General features: G+C 37.5%; 1 long non-coding RNA gene across 1 annotated transcript; it reads right to left on the bottom strand.

The window, feature by feature from the left end:
* Window positions 1-9,995: 9,995 nt before the first annotated feature.
* On the bottom strand, window positions 9,996-11,864 carry LOC145118940 (uncharacterized). Its single transcript, XR_013713552.1, has 2 exons — window positions 11,573-11,864; window positions 9,996-10,468 (listed from the first exon to the last, which is right to left on the bottom strand). It is a non-coding gene; the product is annotated as an uncharacterized LOC145118940 (long non-coding RNA).
* Window positions 11,865-12,316: the final 452 nt, after the last annotated feature.

The raw sequence follows: 12,316 nt of genomic DNA on the forward strand, positions 1-12,316 counted from the left end.
TAATTAAAGTGTTTAATTAAAAGAGAATTAATAATTCCATAATGATATGGTTTAAATTTAATTAAATTAAGAGTATAGTTTAATTAATAGATTAAACCACCAAGTATTTTAAATGTCTAAAATACACCCTTATACTATTATAATATTAAAAGTTTAATATATTATATGTATAAGAGCAAGTCGTCTTACCATTAGTAGGCCTCATTCACGAAGCCGGTCTATAAGGGGGGTATAAGGTTACTGCCTATAAAATGGCAGTTTAATGGGTGTCCACTCTCACTCACCGCTTCCTTGACCGGTGGAGGGTCGTTAGCCGAACAGGTAGGACAAGGACTATAATTCTCCCTTCATTATAAGTATAATGATAAATACTAAGTAACTAAACACTTATAAATTCTCAATCTTAGTTACTTAGGAAAATGTGAATAAGGTGCTAATCCATGAAATTACACTTTGCACTTTGTTTAAGCTGTTAGTGGAGCGTGTGTGGTTAACCGGCACACTAACCTGGACTTAACAAGGTAGGCAAAGGGTAACTTAATGTTTATCATAGTATCGTTGGAGCGTGTGTGGTTAACCGGCACATCGATTGAGGGGTAAATATTAAGGGTACCAAGTATATTTGCATGGTTACTTCACACCTTGTTTTGTGATCCTCGGCATCCCAGTCACAAAACCTGAAGGGCACACTCGAGATTGAAACATGCCATTGAAAAGTTCAATGAATCTCAAAAGAATCTAGGAGTTTCAAAACCAATTAAAACCTAATAATACATTTCGTTTATCTTGGTGGAAATTGGTGAATCGTCATTCACCTACCTTCAAATATTTTATAGCTTGGATTACGGCATCCCTCTTCCAAGTTATAAAATAGTTTGTTGGGTCCTAGCCTTAATATATCATATTGGGTGTTATATTAAGGACTTAAATCAACTTTACATGAATTTCTCCCATTGTTGATGTCTGGTTTAGACAACAATGATCTTCCCAAACCAAGCTTTCCTAATGAATATGACCTCCCGAGTTTGGCTCATGGAAGTCATACTTCTCTTCCTCCACCTCCTCCAATTATTCTCCCTAACCCACAAGTTCAAGGTCACTCAAGCCCTAATGGCAAGCAAGGTCTATGTGTGATCACATCTTAGAGATGAAGTCACATATTGACAAGCCGGGAGAGTTGGGTGTCAAAGTCTTGAGAAAGTTGGATGTTCAATCACTTTCTAAGTCACATAGTGAGTTCCTTTGGGACTACTATGAAACAGACTATGACATGAACCTTAATGATCATATCTATTTGCTTGGTGCTGTTGAATCAGCAATGATTTGGAACGATAGTAAAGCAAATTTGATTAGAAGATCAACTTCCCAAAAACTTTATGGACAGTGACAATGGTGACACTGGAAATCCAGAAAAAGCATTCTCTTCCCAATGGAAAGGGATTGGCCATAGTCAACCCGGTTGACCAAATGGTAAAGAGAAAGGCTAAGTCTGAGATAGTCCCATTACCAAAGGGTCCATATGTTTATTTTGCCAAAGGAAGGGGCGTTGATTGCAAAGCTGCCAAATTTACCTAAGGATGTTAAAGTCAATAAGTTTGACTCTACATCAGGTAGACCCCATTATCTAACTCTGTTAAGTTCTATTCTGAGATCCTCATTACATGATGTGACTGGGTCACATGTTGATGTTTTAAGAATCAAAGAATAGAGAGAAATCTTAAAGGAAGTATATGCTGATTCTGATCGCGAAGGTGGATTTCGATCGCATCAGAATTTTGAGCAGTTGCTTAAGAAGTTATGATATATTGCTAAGGAATAGATAACAACAATTTTCCATGTGGATTGTAAGGATAAGTTTTTCCGCAAAGTTTTAAAATAAAAGAAAAATTGTTTAATTTTATTTATTTGAAGTATCCTTACAATGGCATTTGTGGAAAATTGTTGCTTATATGATTCCACTGACAGCAATATTGGAAAATGGATTTGATTCTTTCATTTGTGGTAGTGTCTAAATTTACCAAATCAGGAAAGTTCCTCATCGCCCAAGTTTCAATTGGACCGAAACTTGGAATCATGCAAGTTGAATACTATGATGAATGAGAACTTTCAAGCATTGGGAAATCAAGACTAATTACTTGTTCACATGGATGTGTGAGTCAAGTGAAGGACTAAAGGGATCGAGTACACATTCTTGTGCACTGGTCATGTCCACCACAAAGCTCGTTAAGACTATTTGATTTCCTAAAGTTTAGTAAATATGGTTATACTTACAAGTTTAAGTATAATTCTGAAACATTGGAAAAGTCTCAATGTATGGCAGAACGAATGGGAAGAATCAAATTAGGCAGAAAGATAAAAGTTTCTCAAATCTGAAAAGATGGGAGAGTACTTTAGTATCATGTTTGTGATCATCTTAATGATTTAGAAATCATATCACAATTAGTCCTATAAAGGTCATCTTAGTGCATTATTATGACTAAGAAGAGGAGTCATGAATTGTTGAAATGGTTAGATCAGGAAGATGAGTCATACTTCGTTCCAAAACAATTCTTAGAGTCATACTCCAAGATTGTAACTTGAGTGACATATCTTAAAGAAAGGTTTAAAACATTTGTCAAATGTAATAGTAAAAGTGTCCTACTCTTGTACATTTGAAATTGGTAAGTTGTGATGTTTTGGATAAAACAAAGACCAACTAAGGCCAATTGTCTGAAGTGTTTGTCTTGATAAAGAATCCGCACTATCTCTTGAATATTTGGCAAGATAGTCTTATATGTCAAGAGGATAATGGGAGTCTTAAAGATCCTAAAAAGAATTTCAAGAACTAATCAAGAATAAAACCTGAGGTTCTTCACTAGCACACGACTTGAGGTTTATAACCTATCGTGTTGACATATTCTGTGCCCATTCCAGTTAAAGTTGGCTTTGCATAGGAGTTCTGAAAGTTCTCAATTGGTTGCATAACAACTTGGAAGCAATGGCATGCCCTGTACTGCCAGGTGGCAAGAAGTTAAGATTGCATAAGTTCAGTCCATATGAGTTTGGATTTTTCATTATCCTTGTCTTGTGACTATGGTTTTGACGATTCACATGGATAAGAACACATACACCATAAAATCTAAGGGTCATAAGGTTTCTCTCCGATTCATGAAAATGATGGTGAGGAAACACTTCCACCAAGTAGATTTGAAGCAGATGGCAAAAGGTCTAAACAACTGAGACTATGATTACGGCATCCCTTTTCATAGTTCTGAAATTGTTTAGACACACATGCATGCTATCTAAGGAAAGGTGTATGATTTTGATAAAGTTTTATCAAAGCATCTCGTATCAGAAATCTGAACTTTGGTAAGAAAGTCAATAAAGTATTGATTTCTAGAAGTCCAACTGATTTCTGAGTACATGTCAAAGCTAGTGGGAGCATAAGTGTTATGCTAAAAATCATCATGTTAGTGGGAGCATGATAATTATTGTTAGTGTTGCAAGTCAACAATGTTAATTATAGAAAACAAAAGTTTCAATTCGTGAGGCTGCAGGGATTGAAAAAGTTGTTTTGCTATAATTAAGGGAGAGGATATACTTCATTTCAGTTCTAAAGGCTTAGATTGAGACCTTAATCATCTTTAGTCAAGAATATATATATGAATTTCATGTTGGATTGGTTCAACTTAAGGAAATTCTATATATTGCGTTCTCAAAATTCGATTATGATTACGGCATCCCTCTTCATAGTCAAATTTTGAAAGCATGGCAAATAAAAATATTGTAGCAAAAGACTGGTCTAGAATCATGTCTTTATGTGAGACATCATGAATCGTGTACCATTTGCTTTGGGTACAGGATCAATTGCATGTGCTATAATATTTGTCATTTCTAAATTTTTCCAAATGCCCAGAGGCATTAAGAAGGGAAAAGGTCTAGAATTGGATATGACTAAAATGATTAAGCAATTGTCGAGGACAATCTGAGGTTTACCAAAGATTGGTTGCTCAGGGACAGTTGGAAGTATAGTGCTAATTTTGGAAGGACCATACTGACATATTCTGAAAAGAGGCATCTCTTATTCAGAAGTGATAGTCAAAATGAGAATATGGAGTTGTCTCCATAGGTGGAAGTTATCTGTGTAAGATTAGAAAACTTAATGCAAGAAGCATGTCCAGAGCAATGTACTTTGAATATGAGACTTAGTTTCCATGGAGTTGATCTCCATTGGAATACCTTATAATGACTGTTGACAAGTCTTTGTGACTTTGTACATATTAATTACAGGAGGGTCAGTTCATATAAGTTTAAAATCTAAACAGATTTCGATAAATGATAGGAATTTGAAATTCTCACATTTTTCGATAAGGATTTGGGAGTGTGAAATTAGAATCATTGAAATTATGTTCAATTGGTTTATTTCACAAAGTAAGGATCATAGACAAACATAGAGTGCATACTTGGTGTATGGCAAAGCTATTGTTTAATAAAAACATAGTGTACATGCTTGGAGCATGGGACAACTAGTGTTTTTAATTCAAGTATAAAGTTGATAAAACCGAAACAATGAATAATGAGTAATCAGTATGGTGATAAATAAAAGTGTTTATTTATATTCATAGGGTTTGATACCATATTTGATTCATTTATTCTTGTGTTTCACTTTGCATGTTTTGACTTCTAGAATAACTAAGTCGCTCTTCCTGAATGATTAAGTTATTCAAACCATCCACAGTCGGTCATATGTTGGAAGTAGATATGAATCAAGACTGTCATGGGTTGGTTTGTAGAGGTCCAAGTTGGTGGACAAAGTGGTGCTACAACACTCATGAGTGCTCATAAGTTCTGAGTAATGGATTCAACCCACGCTCATTTGAATCACTTCATGGATTTTATCACGAGTGATCATGAGACGATAATATCTTATATTCTTAAAACCTAGAGATATGAGTTGTTACTATGAGTTGGTTATACATTGATTGCACGAAAACGCATTGGTAACTCGATGTTATAAAACGTGCCTTTATGTATGATTCAACAAGTAGTAGAACAAGCCATATGAGTCGAAGTTTATCCATTCCTTTTACCTTCGGGATAAAAGTGATATATGTGGGCCCCTCGATGATTTAGCGATGACACATGTGAGTGCTTGGCCAAGCCAGGACTGATTTGATTTGTTCAATCAGTCAGTCATCATAAATCGAAAATCGGGAAACAACAAATGGACAGAGAGAATGATTATAATCCATGTCTCAGTCCATATGATATCTAGAATGGAGGAATATATGATCCCTTATCTAATGGACAAGTCATTGACAAGGTCAGAGTTCGACAGCGGCTTTAAGAGCTACGATTGCCAGTTAGGTTTTGAAGTCATACTCAATAATAGTTTTAGACTTATCCAAGTGGGAGACTGTTGGATTAATGTCTAAGTCCATAACTATATTTGGTATGTACTTGACCCGACCCGGCATGGTCCATTTGGGTTGCACTTCACCGGCACAATTTATATGGATAGTCTTTTAAGAATAGTATATTTATGATTTATATTAATATATTATAAGTTCTAATATATTAATATGGAATCATATTATTTAATTACTATTGATCAAGAATAATTTAGAATTAATTAAGTGATCAAAAAAGAACTAATTAAATATGGACTCTTATATATATGGAATGGACCAAGTTCATTTAGGTTGGGCTAAGCTTTCATGGATGGTCCATGGAGCTTTTAACCCATGGATCCTATGTAAATGAAAGGTCATGGGTATTAGGGTTTACATGGATGTAACCCTAATCCTCCATAATATATAAAGGGGTCCTTGGCTCACAAAATTGGCACAAGTGTGTGAAAATAAGAGTGGGCCGATTTTAGTGTGCATACATATTCTCTCAAGTTCTTCCAAGGTGTTTTGGTGATTTGTGATTCCATTTGAGGCTTCCACACTATTGGGGCTAAGCTCTTAAAGCTTGAAGACATCAAGCTACATCAAAAGGTATGTCATCTAACTAGAACTTTGTAGTATAGGTGCTTCATAATATGCTAGTTAGGATGAAACCTTGGAATAGTTAATATTTGCATGTATAATAGAGAAAAACATAGATCCAAGGTTTATAGGGTTGCATGTACACCATAGGAGTGTTAGAATGCTCAAAACCCAACTAAACATTCACTGGAACATTGACATTTCCAGTGATACATGACCATAATTCTTCATCCAGACCATTCAGATAATCCTGCATACGATCAGCCCACTGATCATAGTATTCAGGGATTAGCATTGGAATTTTGGTTGATGAACCTAGCAGATGAGAAAACGAGGTCATCGAATTGAGATTGAAACTCGCCATTGTTGTACGGAAGAATATTTTGAGAAGTTTGAAAAGATTTGAGAATTTGAAAACAAACTAGATGAATCAAATCGAATTGATGAGAATAACACTCGATTCAACAATTCAAATGCAGAATCGAATCACAGACTAAGATCTTGACAATTTTTCACTTTCAAAAAGTGCGGAAACTTTTGAATCAAAAAGTTGATTCAAAAACTTTTTGAACAGCGTGAAAATCAGATCAGAGATATGATTCCTGCTCTGATACCAATTGATGAACCAATGAATCGAGTAATGAATTAATCAGAGTATGAATTCAAGTAAGAATATGAGATTTGAACACAGGATGTAAATATGATCTTGTTATGCTCTATTATGCTTTCGAATTCTTTACAGAGTATAGTAGACAAGTCTGTAAAAGTTCTTATCTAACTCTAGTAAATAACCCTATTTATAGGGAACTGAAAGTATACAAAAAATATACTAAGGCATTGACTCTAAAGCTTCGAATAAAAGCGCCCTAGTAAAATACATTACAAAACATTCGAAGAGTCCAAAACATACTTCGACTAATTACAACAATTCGACCCTTACAATAGTGGCGCCAAATCTTGAGGGCGAACACCACCGCCCCTAACTCCAAATCATGGGTGGGATACCTCGTCTCATGAGGCTTCAGCTTCCTTGACGCATATGCTATCACGTGACCCCTCTCCATCAACACTGCACCCATCCCTGAGATAGACGTATCGCAATAGACCACAAAGTCCTCCACTCCCTCCGGAAGGGCTAACTCCGAAGCTTCGCACAATCTCTGGCAAAGAGTCTCGAATGATGCCTGCTGCTCAGGCCCCCAAACAAAAGTAACGCCCTTCCAAGTCAATCTGGTGAGAGGAACCACAATCTTGGAGAAATCCCTGATAAATCTCCGATAGTAGTCGGCCAATCCCAGAAAACTCTTGATCTCGGATGGGGATATCGGCACCTCCCACCGTATAACCGCCTCAATCTTGGCCGGATCGACCAATATCCCATTCGAATATACTAAGATATTGTCGATGAACACGATCACTGACCGGTCCAACATAGGCCTGCACACCCAGTTCATGAGATCCATGAATGTCGTCGGTGCATTGGTGAGCCCGAAAGGCATCACCACAAACTCGTAATGCCCATAACGAGTTCTAAAGGTCGTCTTCTGAATATCCTCCTCGCATACTCTCATCTGGTGATATCCGGATCTCAAATCAATCTTAGAAAACCAAGATGCCCAGTGCAGTTGATCGAATAAATCGTCGATCCTCAGAAGTGAATAACGGTTCTTGACCGTCAACTTGTTCAACTCCCGGTAATCAATGCACATCCGGTGCGAACCATCCTTTTTCTTGACAAAAAGGATCGGCGCTCCCCATGACGAGCTACTCGGTCGAATAAATCCCTTCCTCAGCAGCTCCTGAAGCTGTGAGGATAACTCCTGCATCTCTGGTGGCACAAGGCGATAAGGTGCCTTGGCGATAGGCGCCGCTCCCGGAACCAAATCAATCCGAAACTCCACTTGCCTCTCGGGAGGCACACCCGGCAACTCCTCGGGAAAACATCAGGAAACTCGCACACTATCGGAACCTCGGAGATAGAACTCGGCCTATCTGACACAATCTGCGTATCCATCACATACGCCAGGAAACCCATACAACCCTTCTGCAAACTATGTCTCGCCCTGGCAGCAGAGCAGAAAGCTGACCCAGATCTGGTACCCTCGCCATACACTGTAATCACTCCCCCAGTAGGGTCTCGTATAGTCAACAACTGATGCTCGCAGTTGATCACTGCTCCAAAACGACTCAACCAATCCATGCCCACAATGAAACAGACATCACCCATCGCGATCGGTACCAGGTCAATCGGAAACTCGACACCAAAAATCTCCAGCACACACCCTCGGAATACATAAGTAGCAAAAACCACATGCTCATCTGCTATAGAAACCCTCAGAGGTCGACTCAACGTCTCACGCTGGATACTGATGTGACGACTAAAAGCTAAAGACACGAAGGATCGACTCGCACCCAAGTCAAATAACACTAAAGCAGTTACAGAACTCACAAAGAAATGTACCTAAATATAGCACAGAATAAGCACAATAAATCTCAGAATAAATAAATAAGGAAATACATACCAGCCACGACATCAGCTGTTGCGCGGACCTCCACTGTTGTCAGCTGAAAAGCTCTCCCATGAGCCTTCATAACCTCGGTCTTCACTGGCCAAACATCTGTAGCACGCAAAGCAGCAGGAGCGGAACCCTGGCTTGATCCCTGAACAAGCTGAGGGCACTCGGCCTTCCGATGGCCGGTCTGATTGTAATGAAAACAGACTGCAAATCCCTTGGGGAAAACCTTCGCCAGATGCCCCTCTTTGCCACATTTGTAGCAAATCTTCGCCCTGCAATATCCTTCATGACTCTTTCCGCACTTGCCACAAGTGCGGCCCTTCTGGCCTCCTGATCTCGATACAGCGGGCTTAGCCCGCTTGGCTGCCGGCTGCGACTGCGCCGGCCGCCGATCTCTCCCCTGATACTCTGCATCCTCCCTGGCCTGAGTCTCCAGCTCGATCTCCCTCCTCCTGGAATTTTCCTGAAGCTCAGAAAATGTCCGATAAGACGAGTTCGCCACAAACTCTCAAATATCCCTCCTCAGAATGCTCAAATATCGGCTCGTGTGTGCCTGCTCAGTCGACACATGCTCAGGGCAGAACAACGCCCTCTTGTGAAACACCTGTGTAATCTCAGTCACCGACTCTGTCTTCTGCCTGAGAGACAGAAACTCCTGGGCCAATCGTTCCCTCTCCACCGGGGTAACATACTCATCTCGGAACATCACAACAAACCTCTCCCAAGTCACTGCAGTATGCTCTGCAGGAGTAAAACTGGTTGTCGCAAACTTCCACCAGTCCTTCGCTCCCAAGCGAAGCTGGTTCAGCGCGAACCGAACCCTCAAATGCTCTGGGCATGAACAAGTGTAGAAACATCCCTCGATATCAGAGATCCACCTCATCGCATCAATCGGATCCTGCACTACAAGAAAAACATGACTTTGCTATGGAAGGAATCTGTTGCGAAAAGCTGAAATTCTGTTGCAAAAGACGAATAGCGATGGAATTTGCAACGACCGATTTTCGTCCCTAAAAACCCCGTAGCAAGATTTTGCTAGGGAAACAATCATTTCGTCGCAATTGTGACAACGGAATGAAATCCGTTTTAGATGGTATTTCGTTGTGTATTTCGTAGTAGGATTCCATTACAAATTCCGTTGTAATAGATCCCTAGCAAATTCTGTGGTGATCAATCCCTAGCAAAATCTATGGTGATTAATCCCTAACTAAATTTGTGGTGATTAATTCCTAGAAAAATATGTGGTGATAAATCCGTAGCAAAATCCGTGGTGATGAATCCCTAAAAAAATCAGTGGTGATGAATCCCTAGCAAAATCTGTTGTGATGAATCCCTAGCTAAATCCGTGATGATGAATCCCTAGCAAAATCCATGGTCTATATTTTATAGCAGATTCCATAGCAAATTACGTAGGAATATTTTCATTTCAAAGCTAGATATTTACGGATGGATAATTAATTTACAAATTAATTCATAATTATTTTGTACGAATATATAAAAACAAAAATAATCAAATAAGATTTATTCCATTAATAAAACAAGTATTTATTACAATGAAATGAAATGTGCCCTAATTTAATATAAATACTTTTCCAGAAACAAGCCAACACTTTATAATCTATGATTACTTTTGGAGTTCTTTAAAATTCTTAAAAACACCACTGCCGATTGTAGTGGTCGTTCAAGCTGCTCGATTCTTGTGTTGAGTTGTTCATCTTTGGCCTTCATTATTTCCTTAAGTTCTTCATTTTTCTCTTTTTGTTTAGTAACAAGCTTCGTCAATTCTTCTAAACTCATCATTTTTTTTGCAATCGCCTTTGCAAATGAGCCACATATATATATTCTTCTTTTCTTGTCATGACCACCAACAACATTCGTCAACTTCTTCACCTACGGAAAGTAAATCTCACACCTCGAATGTTGAGAATATCCCAATATCCACTCTGAATCTTCCTTAATCATGTTTATTATATTCACTGACTGCATAAGTATGTCAATCTATCAAAAAAAATTACCCATACAAAGCCAATGATTATAGAAGACAGTTAAGAAAAACAGGTTACTCCATTGTCAAATTTCAGCAATCTGATTATGTAACAGCTAGAATGAATTCACTTTGTAAAATTTCAGCAAGTATAAAGTTTATGTAAAGAATGATTCACTGCATAAGTATGTCAATCAGATTTACTGCAATAACAATCACAGGATGCAAACAATCACATGAAAAAACGAAACCTGGAATGCAGGAGCAGAAAAAAAAACATTGATTGCTTGAAAAGGATGTGACAATCAGATTCACAATTACTCACGTGTGTTCCTTCAATTTAACAAGTATTGAAGAAAAAAAAAAGAGTTACAACTCTAAATGAAAAAAAAAACACAAAAAAAGGATGCAAAAGAAAAAAAAAAGTTGTTACATGTGTGTGTGCAGGAAGAAGAATGTGAAACACCCTCTTAGTGCTTCCAAATGTATCAGATTGTGCAGTTTCCTCAAAGTCTATTACTAATGATGCAGCTCCTTTATTGAGAGCATACTTTCTGATCTAATGACACTATTGTGGTTCTCAACTGTATACATGAAAGTGATTTGATTAACCAACGATCTAACTTTTCAACTATAAGTTTTTTTGGGAAGCAATTAACGGATAATGAAGCATGAGATTGCAGTAGATTTGGGAGCCAAAGGAAACTCAATTTCACTCAACGAGACCTATCTATTTCCTACTGTAATTGAACTTAAACACAACACGCAACTGTCCACAAAATCACGCTGAAAAAAGCACAAAATCAGATTAAGAAAAATTAGAATGAGAATAAGAGGAAATCAAACTCACCCAAATCAGAATAATAGAAATCAGAACTAAAAAACCTCCAAACGATATGACTATAACTTTGTCTTTCCAACCGAAACTTAACCATATGAAAAGAATGAGTAATCAATCTTCTTCCTTTCAACTCACCCAAATCACAGGATCGAGTAAAATTCTAGAGTTGGAGTGGTTAGGAATCGATTAAGTTAAATGAAGAGTTAGAAAGAAAAGGGTTTATAATTATCAAAATATGGAGAATTGAAGTTCCAGTTACCTGTTGATGCTTGCCCTGAATTTGTAGAAATCCATTACGCATCGCAGTAGGCTACCTTCAATGGTGATAACCACAAATTGTGGAATGGAGATGAACCACACTGATAAATGGCGACTTGATGTGCTACCTTCAATGGCAATGATCCGTGAGTTAGGGTTGAGAGAAACCGGCGTCGATTCACAAGATCAGATGTAATTGTGTAGCGTGCCTTTATGTTGGAAAGTCAACATTTAGAGGAAAATAAAAGTTTTTTAGCTTATTTAGTCGGCGATTTTTGTTTACCGAGTCAGAAATTAGGTTATTTGATTTTTGGGTTCATGGAAAATTCAAAATATTTTAGAAATTAGGAGGCAACATGGAAATATTTTGAAAATCTAGGAGGGGATATTAAGATCTATAAATCCTTACCTATCTTAAATTCAGAAAAAATAAATATTTAATATTTTAATAAATAATTTTGTATAATAATAATTTTATTTTATAATATTTATTATTATTATTTTTATCTTAAAATTAATAACTTTTTAAAGTAATCATAATTTTAAAACTTATATATCTATTAATAATTATAAATATAGAATGAAAATATAAATATTTCTATTTTGCTAACCGTGGCTTGAGTTGTGAAAAATAAAGTTCTAGTAACTAGGGGTGAGGTAGGTGTCAGTGTGGACTTGTGGGAATAGTTCTATTGGTATGGGTTGAAGGGGTATTTATGCATGTAGGTATAATGGTGGGGGTGGG

Source organism: Lactuca virosa, chromosome 6 (genome assembly GCF_052849685.1).
Source record: "Lactuca virosa cultivar CGN04683 chromosome 6, Lactuca_virosa_CGN04683_v6, whole genome shotgun sequence".
In the NCBI taxonomy this organism is placed as follows: domain Eukaryota; kingdom Viridiplantae; phylum Streptophyta; class Magnoliopsida; order Asterales; family Asteraceae; genus Lactuca; species Lactuca virosa.